Raw genomic sequence first — 9806 nt, 5'->3', positions numbered from 1 at the left:
AATGAATGTGATATTTAGATTAAAAACAAAAAACAAAACAAAACTCTGCAATTCTCTTAGCTTGCTGCATCAGCTGCTTCCATAGCTTTCCAAAGCTTGTATTAATTGGTGCATTTTCAAGTATATTATAATCAGAAATATTATGAATTTAGTGTCCCACTTAATTGCAGGTAGTAATAATTAAAATGAATATAAGTATGTACCACTGCAATAATTTTAGATGTTAATTACATTACTCAGAACAAAAATGGTTTTGTTGATTTGTGGAATAATTTGGCAATGAGCATTGCAGAAACACCTAAATAACTAAAGCATTCTCTAAAACCATATAATCTACATACCAGAAAAGCGCACATGTCATACCACATGCTAAACATCAAAGGGTATTGAAAAAACTTAAAAGATACCACATGAATCAAAGTTGGCCAAGTTGAATTCAGACTTTGACTGAAGAGTACACACACTGAACTTGCATGAGTACCTGCAGTACTATTATACAGAGTTCATGAGCAGCTCAAGGTACTGCACAAGCTATATATAGCCTTATAGGAAAGACTTGTACGGTACAAGTCAGTTACACTCTTCAAATTTTGAAGTCACCTGCCTTTGGTTAGTCCTTCAAACTTTGACTAAAATTTCACACTTAATAGTTTATTTTGCTTTCTCCAGATATTTAACATCCATACCACTATATATGGTTATGTGACTAAATACCTAGCTACCGTTTCATAATAGGTAAATAGATGATCGAAATGTGTGTGTAAATATTGAGGTCCATTAGAGACTGTGTTTTGGCCACAGGTCCGTTAAATTTATTCCATGAAATGCATTGTTGCAGCGAACTTTTTACCCAAAAAATAATGGAAAATGGTATATGGTTGATGAATAATCAATAAAAATAAATTAAATATACACATACATAGTCATACATGCACACACAATATGATATGCATGGATTATCTATTTAATTTGGGCACTAATTTTTGAAAATTTACCATTGAAAAAGTAATAACAATTTTCACTGTTAGGTCATTTTAAAACCGAATTACCCCTCTTTTGATTATGGTTAACTTCATGGTGGTCGAGACAGTGTGATTTTGATAACATCTTGATCATAATTTAAATAAGTGTAGATTTTAGTAATTTCACAACCAAAAGAATGAATATTGTAAACTTTTTGGTAAAAGGGCAAAAATAGTATACAAGGTATAAAAAAAAAGGTGATTGCATGAAAATTACCAATTCTTTTGTTACCAAAGGCCTACAACCCATGATTACAGGGTAGGCCACATGCAGTGTAGTCCCCCCTTACTTGCTCTTCAAGTTTGCTTTAATCAAGAAATATTCATACAATCTTTTTCCAACTTTTCTATAAAGACCTTCCAACCCTACTTTCCCCACTTTTTCACAGGAGCATGTTTGGTTTTCCATTGTTTACCAGACAATGCTTCCTATGAAAAAAAATCTCTGTTTCCACACCAAAATGGCTAAGAGCTTGTATATCCATGTTTACTTCCTTGATGATCATTCAGGAGATGTGGAGCCAGTGCTCAAGATCAGTACCCCAATCCATCCAGAGGTTCGTCCTCTCCATCCTCATAGACTTTTACAAGCGAACCTTGCCCAGCTCCATCCAAAGATTCCTACTTTCCCTTTTCCATGGATTCTTCAACCGTTTGCTGTACAACCCGCCAAGGACCCTAAAAATCGAAGAATCCCATGGCATGGTTCGCAACCAAATCTTCAGTGCTTCGGAGCTTTACTTGCAGAACAAGACCAGCTCTTCAACTCGGCTTCTCAGAATCGCGCAAACCCGGAGGGAGACTCAATCCTCTTACCACTTTGCACACAACCAAGAGTTCGTGGATGAGTACCAAGGCATTAAGCTGAAATGGAAGTTCAACTCCGTGGAAAAGCATGAGCAGTTCTTTGAGCTTTCCTTTGACGTCAAGCACAAGGAAAAGGTGGAGGGTTCTTACTTGCCTTATGTTTTGGAGAGGTTTAAGGCCATGAAAGAGGAAACAAAGATTGTGAAGCTGCATAAAATTTACTTGGACGTGTTTAGAATCGAATGGAATGCAATCAAATTCGAACACTCTGCAACATTTGAGACTGTGGCCATGGAACTAGAGCTGAAGAGAGCGGTGTTGGAGGATTTGGACAAGTTTTTGAAGGGGAAAGAGTTTTATCAAATCGTCAATGATAGCTGCCAACGCTAATCATCTCAAGTTTGACATCTATGATTTGCAGCTCTAACTCTCTTGTGAAATCAGACATGGAACTGAGAAGGGTATTGGTTGAGATAAGAAACAAATCCATACTTGTGATTGAGGATATAGATTGTGGTATGGAGTTGAAAAATCGAAAGCATTTGAAGAGTAGATCAAAGAGCAGTGAAAAGGACTCTCCAGCGGTCAGTACTAATTTTTATTTGCAATGTCAATGGCTAAATTTGTTAGTGATATTGGTATTTGAGGTCATAAAAACCGCTAAAATTTAATTACATTTTGTTTTCTTTGAATCAGGCACAGATTACGCTATCTGGACTACTGAACTTCATAGATGGCCTGTGGACTAGTTGTGTGGAATAGCGGATCATTATATTTACAACTAATCACATGAAGAAGCTTGATCCTGCATTGCTGCGTCCTGGACGAATGGACATGCACATCCACATGTTGTATTGCACGTATGGCGCGTTCAAAACATTGGCACGCAATTACCTGGGCATCTGTGAAGACCACCCTGTAAGAATTAAATGGACAAATAAATTGTTCTACCTGGAGTTAATATTACATTAATACTTAAGATACAAGTAATAGGTTTATTAATAAGACATAAATCAGCAAGTCCATCTTAAATAGATTACTTATCTGAGTTGGACTAGGAAGACTTAGTTATTTAAAGACCTTATGTTATAAACAAGGCAATTATCCAGCAAAGTCTATATAGAGTCCTATTAGGATTGAATTCTGGAGTCCTTGATGGGAGGAACTAGGAATTTATGAGTACTTTATATAAGCACAGGTCCTTGGTCACACAGCTAATACTTAAAATCAATAAGCTCTGCCCCATTGTGTGAGAAGTTAATTCATTGCTGTGAGGTCTGATCACGCTCCTAGAGCAAAAGAAATTGATGAATGAAAAGGAGAAGATGAAGACAATGACACAGGTGTAGTCAGTAGAGGAAGAATGATAGGCAAGAAGAAATTAGTGGTGACATGTTAAGCTACTGGGTACGTAGTTTAGTGGTGATGTGTTGGTTTTGGATTGCTAATATTAGGTTGTTTATATATCTTCTGTTCTTGACATATGGAAGTAAAGAAATCAGGAATTACCATCCAATTCAAATGTTTCAGTTCATGAAAGAAGAAACTTTTAAAGCAAATTAAGCAATTGTTAGGAAAAGTGAAGTTCTCCAAGAAATATTGGGGAAATTGAGTTGAAACAGTTAGCAATTTGGCATTACTAGAACAATTTTCTAGGAAACAAACTGTGCTCAATTTCAAATTAATGTATTTTTCTGGCCATAGATCCGTTAGATTTATTCCATGAAATTGTATTGTTGTAGTCTTGTAGATAACAACATTACCCAATAAAACAGAATGAAAAACAGTATATGGTTGATTAAGATCCAATAAAAATAAAATAAACATATACACATATATAGTCGTACATGCACACTGTATCATATGAATGGATGATCTATTTTGGGTACAAATTTTTTGAAGTGTTTTATCAAATGATCCTTTTTAATTCATTATACCGTTAGAAAGTTTTATAATTTTGACTCTTTAGATTATTTTTAGACCCAATTATTCTTCTTTTGAGAATAATCGATTGCGCATGATGGTCAACACAAGAAGGTGTACATCACATCTAAATCATAATTTAAATAAATGGTAGTTTGGTAATTTCACAACTAGAAGGTTGAAAGTTGTAAACTTTTTGATCGGAGGTAAAAAAAGTAAACAATTTATGAAAAAATGTCCATGGTTACAGGTACAGGTACAACCGTACAGCCCATGGTTACAGGGTAGGCCACATGTAGTGTAGTTCCCCCTTTCTTGCTCTTCAAGTATTTTTCCAAACAATTTATTAATTCATTAAAGAAAATGCGAAAGGAGGAACTTTGGATGGAGTTGGGTAAGGTTCGCTTGAAGAAGTCTATGAGGATGGAGAGGACGAACCTGTATGGGTTGGGGTACTGTTCTCAAGCATTGGTTGCTCATGGACTGAATAAGCAACAAGGAAGCAACCATGGATGCACAAGCTGTCAGCCATTTTGGTGTGGAAACATGAATTTTTTTCACAGGAAGCATTGTGAAAATGGGGAAAGTAACAAAGGAAACCCAAGCAACTAAGCAAGCTCCTGTGAAAATGGGGAAACTAATTATTGGAAACTCTGTGAAAATGGGGAAAAGATTGAGATGAAAAAAGATGAAAAGATTGCCACCAATTATTTGCAAGGTGTTATAAAAGAGATGAAAAGATTTTCTTTAATGAATTAATAAATTGTTTGGAAAAATACTTGAATTCATTAAAGAAAATCTTTTCATCTCCTTTATAAACACCTTGCAAATAATTGGTGGCAATCTTATCTTCTTTTTTCATCTCAATCTTTTCCCCATTTTCACAGAGTTTCCAATAATTATTTTCCCCATTTTCACAGGAGCTTGCTTAGTTGCTTGGGTTTCCTTTGTTACTTTCCCCATTTTCACAATGCTTCCTGTGAAAAAAATTCATGTTTCCACACCAAAATGGCTGACAGCTTGTGCATCCATGGTTGCTTCCTTGTTGCTTATTCAGTCCATGAGCAACCAATGCTTGAGAACAGTACCCCAACCCATACAGAGGTTCGTCCTCTCCATCCTCATAGACTTCTTCAAGCGAACCTTACCTAACTCCATCCAAAGGTTCCTCCTTTCGCTCTTTCATGGCTTCTTCAACCGTTTGCTGTACGACCAGTCCATGACCCTGAAAATCGATGAATCCCATGGCATGGTTCGCAACGAAATCTACAGTGCTTCGGAGCTCTACTTGCAAGACAAGACCAGCTCTTCAATCGGCTTCTCAGAATCGCTCAAACCCGGAGGGAGACTCAGTCCTCCTACCACTTTGCGCACAACCAAGAGTTTGAGGACGAGTACCAAGGCATTGAGCTGAAATGGAAGTTCAATTCCGTAAATGAGCAGAGCCGATTCTTTGAGCTTTCGTTTGACGTGAGGCACAAGGAAATGGTGGAGGGTTCTTACTTGCCTTATGTTATGGAGAGGTTTAAGGCCATGAAAGAGGAAGCGAAGGTGGTCAAGCTGCATACAGTCTGGGCAGATGGAATTGGATGGATTGCAATCAAGTTCGAACACTCTGCAACATTTGAGACGGTAGCCATGGATCCAGAACTGAAGAGAACGGTTTTGGAGGACTTGGACAGGTTTTTGAAGGGGAAAGAGTTCTATCAAAGGATTGGAAAGGCTTGGAAAAGAGGGTATCTTCTATATGGTCCTCCAGGCACTGGCAAATCGTCACTCATAGCTGCCATGGCTAATCATCTCAAGTTTGATATCTATGATTTGCAGCTAACCCATTTGAAATCAGACATGGAATTGAGAAGGGTATTGCTTGAAACAAGAAATAAGTCCATGCTTGTGATTGAGAATGTAGACTGTGGTCTGGAGCTGAAAAATCGAAATGATCCAACAACGGGTACAAGGAGCAGTGAAAAAGACTCTCTTGCGGTCAGTATTAATTTTTCTTTGCAATGTCAATGGCTAAATAGCCTAAATTTGTTAGTGTTGGTATTTAATGTCCACGCAAGTGGCTAAAATTATTTGATATACTAATTACATTTGTTTTCTTCAGTCACAGATTACACTCTCAGGACTACTCAACTTCATAGATGGCCTGTGGTCTAGTTGTGTAGAAGAGAGAATCATAATATTCACTACTAATCATGTGGACAAGCTTGATCCTGCATTGCTGCGTCCTGGACGAATGGACATGCACATCCACATGTCGTATTGCACGTATGGCGGGTTTAAAACATTGGCGCACAATTACCTGAGCATCTATGAAGACCACCCTGTGTTTGAGGAGTTTGAAAGTCTACTGCAAAATGCAAAGGTCACTCCTGCACAAGTGGCAGAGGAGCTAATGAAGAGTGAGGATGCTGAAGTTGCACTCCAATGTCTCATCACACTGCTAAAGCAAAGCAAAGCAAATTGATGAACGAAAAGGGGAAGATGATGATGACAAAATAGCATAGGCGTAGTCAGTGGAGGAACAATGGTAGGCAAGTAGTAATTAGTGCTGACAGGTTAAGCTACTGGGTAGTTTAGTGGTGATGTGCTGGTTTTGGATTGTTGAAATCCAGTTCTTGACAAATGGAACTAAGTTTGATTGTTAATAGAACAGTGGCATATTCCGGCCTTAACAGGATCCAATTCAAATGTTTCAGTTTCAAAGATCCTGACTTGCTGCTTTGCCTTTTCATTCAGCATCTTTTGTTTCAAAGATTGAGCCAATATTTTTCAGTCATGTATTCACAGAGAAAGGATATGAAATGCAAACCAACACAAAACAAAAAAAGCATATAAAATGCTGCCAATATATCAATAAATACACCTTAAAAGGGTAAAGAGTATATGCTCATGGGTACCCAAATCCCAATACAACTCAATTATTCTAGAGCTCAAAAAAACTTAGCAACTTCTATTTCTCGTATTTTCTATACGTGCTGCACAAAATGTAGAGAACCTCATCTCGCTCTTAAATCTTTAGTAAGCTTCATAAATTCACAAAATATATACTTGATGTTCCAGCTGCATTTACATACAAAATCCATGAATAACCATTTCTATATTGACAAAAACTATGTGCTTAAAGTCCCAATTCTTCGCCTCTTTTATTACTTTGTGAAATCCCATTGTAATGCATCTTAGCTTCCTACTAAAAATTAACAAAATACTAAATATGACAAAATTTAGATAAACAACATCAACCTTTCTTTAATTATTAATAAGTTATGTGTAGCATTTGAGTGAGCGACATGTTATCCTACTGCAAGTTTGTAATTGCACCAATTTTGGTTCCAGTATTAATATAGGATCCCTATTTAGAACATATGAGATCTTTTATTTATTTTTTTTCATAATTGGTATGCTGCATTTTATAACAAATGGAAAAAAGAAAACTAAAAGAATAGTAGGCTGCGCTATATGACAAATGAAATTAGTATGATGCAATTTTAAACTCAAAACATCCCCTAGACCATAAAGTTCTTCTGGCTTGTTATGAGTACTCCCTGCCCAAAAACAAATGCTCTCAAGCCGGCCAAAATTATTAAATGAATATTAAGGTTGTCATATGTGGCCTCTCATGTAGACCTGCAGACTAAATAAATTAAGAGCATGCAGGCATGCATCAATGTGGAAGAGTTTTATATTAATAAAAGCTTATCTCTTTATGTTAAGGTTAACCATTCACAAATCACAATCATCAGATTATAAATCCTCTAGTCACTAGTCACCCCACTAGATCATTAGCACAGAGTACAATATGAGTGTCCGAGAAATGTCCATCAACGGTGACCAACCAGAATGTATTGTTAAGGAAACTAGTTTTGGATCCATAGATTCTTCTCCATCATTAGCTCCAATTCTCATCATTGATATCAGTCTCTTCTCCCCATCATCAATTGATTCTAACCAAGCAGAGAATGCACTAGACAAACTTAGATCAGCAGGTGCTTCCAGCCTTCCAGGTTATAATTTCTGTTTAAAATTTGATCTGAAATCAAGTTCAAGGAGTAAAAATGCTATTACACTTTTGTAGACTAAGAATTCTCGTCAAAAAAGTAATTAATGTATGAAACAATGTCAGTGGATGAAAATTCCCAGTTCTTTTTTTCCCAAAGGCTGTGAGGGGTACAGCCCATGGTTACAGGGTAGGCCACATGTATTGTAGTTTCCCCTTCCTTACTCTTCCAAGTTTGTTTTCACTTGTCAGACACTTTATTTATTGATTAAAGAAAATCTTTTCAACTCCTTTATAAAGAATTAAAGACCTTCCAAATATATTACTTTCCCCATTTTCACAATGCTTCCTGTGAAAAAAATTCAAGTTTCCACACCAAAATGGCTGACAGCTTGTGCATCCTTGGCTGCTTCCTTGATGCTTATTCAGTCCATGAGCAACCAATGCTTGAGATCAGTACCCCAACCCATCCAGAAGTTCGTCCTCTCCATCCTCATAGACTTCTTCAAGCGAACCTTACCCAACTCCATCCAAAGATTTATCCTTTCACTCTTCCATAGCTTCTTCAACCGCTTGCTCTACGACCAGCCCATGACCCTGAAAATCGAAGAATCCCATGGCATGGTTCGCAACGAAATCTTCAGCGCTTCGGAGCTTTACTTGCAGAACAAGACCAGCTCTTCAACTCGGCTTCTCAGAATCGCTCAAACCCGGAGGGAGACTCAGTCCTCCTACCACTTTGCGCACGACCAAGAGTTTGAGGACGAGTACCAAGGCATTGAGCTGAAATGGAAGTTCAATTCCGTAAAAGAGCAGAACCGATGCTTTGAGCTTTCGTTTGACGTGAGGCACAAGGAAATGGTGGAGGGTTCTTACTTGCCTTATGTTTTGGAGAGGTGTAAGGCCATGAAAGAGGAAGTCAAGGTTGTCAAGCTGCATACAATCAGGGCAGAGGGGTTCAGAATCGGATGGATTGCAATCAGATTCGAACACCCTGCAACGTTTGAGACGGTAGCCATGGATCCAGAACTGAAGAGAACGGTTTTGGAGGACTTGGACAGGTTTTTGAAGGGTAAAGAGTTCTATCAAAGGGTGGGAAAGGCTTGGAAAAGAGGGTATCTTCTGTATGGTCCTCCAGGCACTGGTAAATCGTCACTAATAGCTGCCATGGCTAATCATCTCAAGTTTGATATCTTTGATTTGCAACTGACCCATTTGAAATCGGACATGGAATTGAGAAGGGTACTGCTTGAAACAAGAAACAAATCTATACTTGTGATTGAGGATATAGATTGTGGTCTGGAGCTGAAAAATCGAAAGGATCCGACAAAGAGTACAAAGAGCAGTGAAAAAGACTCTTCTGTGGTCAGTGTTAATTTTTATTTCCAATGTCAATGGCTAAATTTGTTAGTGATTGGTATTTGACTGGTAATAAAAATGGCTAAAATTATATGGTGTACTAATTACATTTTGTTTTCTTTAGACTCCGATTACGCTAGCTGGACTGCTGAACTTCATAGATGGCCTGTGGTCTAGTTGTGTAGAAGAGAGGATCATTGTATTCACTACTAATCATGTGAACAAGCTTGACCCTGCATTGCTGCGTCCTGGACGAATGGACATGCACATCCACATGTCGTATTGCACGTATGGCGGGTTTAAAACATTGGCGCGCAATTACCTGGGCATCTATGAAGACCACCCTGTGTTTGAGGAGATTGAAAGTCTACTGCAAAATGCAAAGGTCACTCCTGCACAAGTGGCAGAGGAGCTAATGAAGAGTGAGGATGCTGAAGTTGCACTCCAATGTCTGATCACACTGCTAAAGCAGAACAAATTGATGAATGAAAAGGGGAAGGTGAAGGCCATGGCATAGTAGTCTGTAGGTGAAGATGATGATGACAAAATAGCATAGGTGTAGTCAATGGAGGAAGAATGGTAGGCAAGTAGTAATTAGTGCACATGTTAAGCTACTGGGTAGTTTAGTGGTGATGGGTTGGTTTTGGGTTACCTGATATTAGGTTGTATATACATCTCCAGTTCTTGACCAA

General features: G+C 37.9%; 3 pseudogenes across 2 annotated transcripts; all 3 read left to right on the top strand.

The window, feature by feature from the left end:
• Nucleotides 1-1535: 1535 nt before the first annotated feature.
• LOC147297422 (AAA-ATPase At3g50940 pseudogene) lies at nt 1536-3322 on the top strand (annotated as a pseudogene).
• Nucleotides 3323-4115: 793 nt separating this feature from the next.
• On the top strand, nt 4116-6265 carry LOC147297421 (AAA-ATPase At3g50940 pseudogene; annotated as a pseudogene). Its single transcript, XR_015120663.1, has 3 exons — nt 4116-4338; nt 4673-5738; nt 5869-6265. The product of XR_015120663.1 is annotated as an AAA-ATPase At3g50940 pseudogene (transcript).
• Nucleotides 6266-8097: 1832 nt separating this feature from the next.
• Nucleotides 8098-9787, top strand: LOC147297420 (AAA-ATPase At3g50940 pseudogene; annotated as a pseudogene). The gene is made up of 2 exons (XR_015120648.1): nt 8098-9120; nt 9239-9787. The product of XR_015120648.1 is annotated as an AAA-ATPase At3g50940 pseudogene (transcript).
• The last annotated feature ends 19 nt before the right edge of the window (nt 9788-9806 follow it).

The sequence above is a fragment of the Dryas octopetala genome, chromosome 1 (genome assembly GCF_963921425.1).
Source record: "Dryas octopetala chromosome 1, drDryOcto1.1, whole genome shotgun sequence".
Lineage (NCBI taxonomy): Eukaryota > Viridiplantae > Streptophyta > Magnoliopsida > Rosales > Rosaceae > Dryas > Dryas octopetala.
This window is presented reverse-complemented; position numbering and strand designations above follow the sequence as displayed.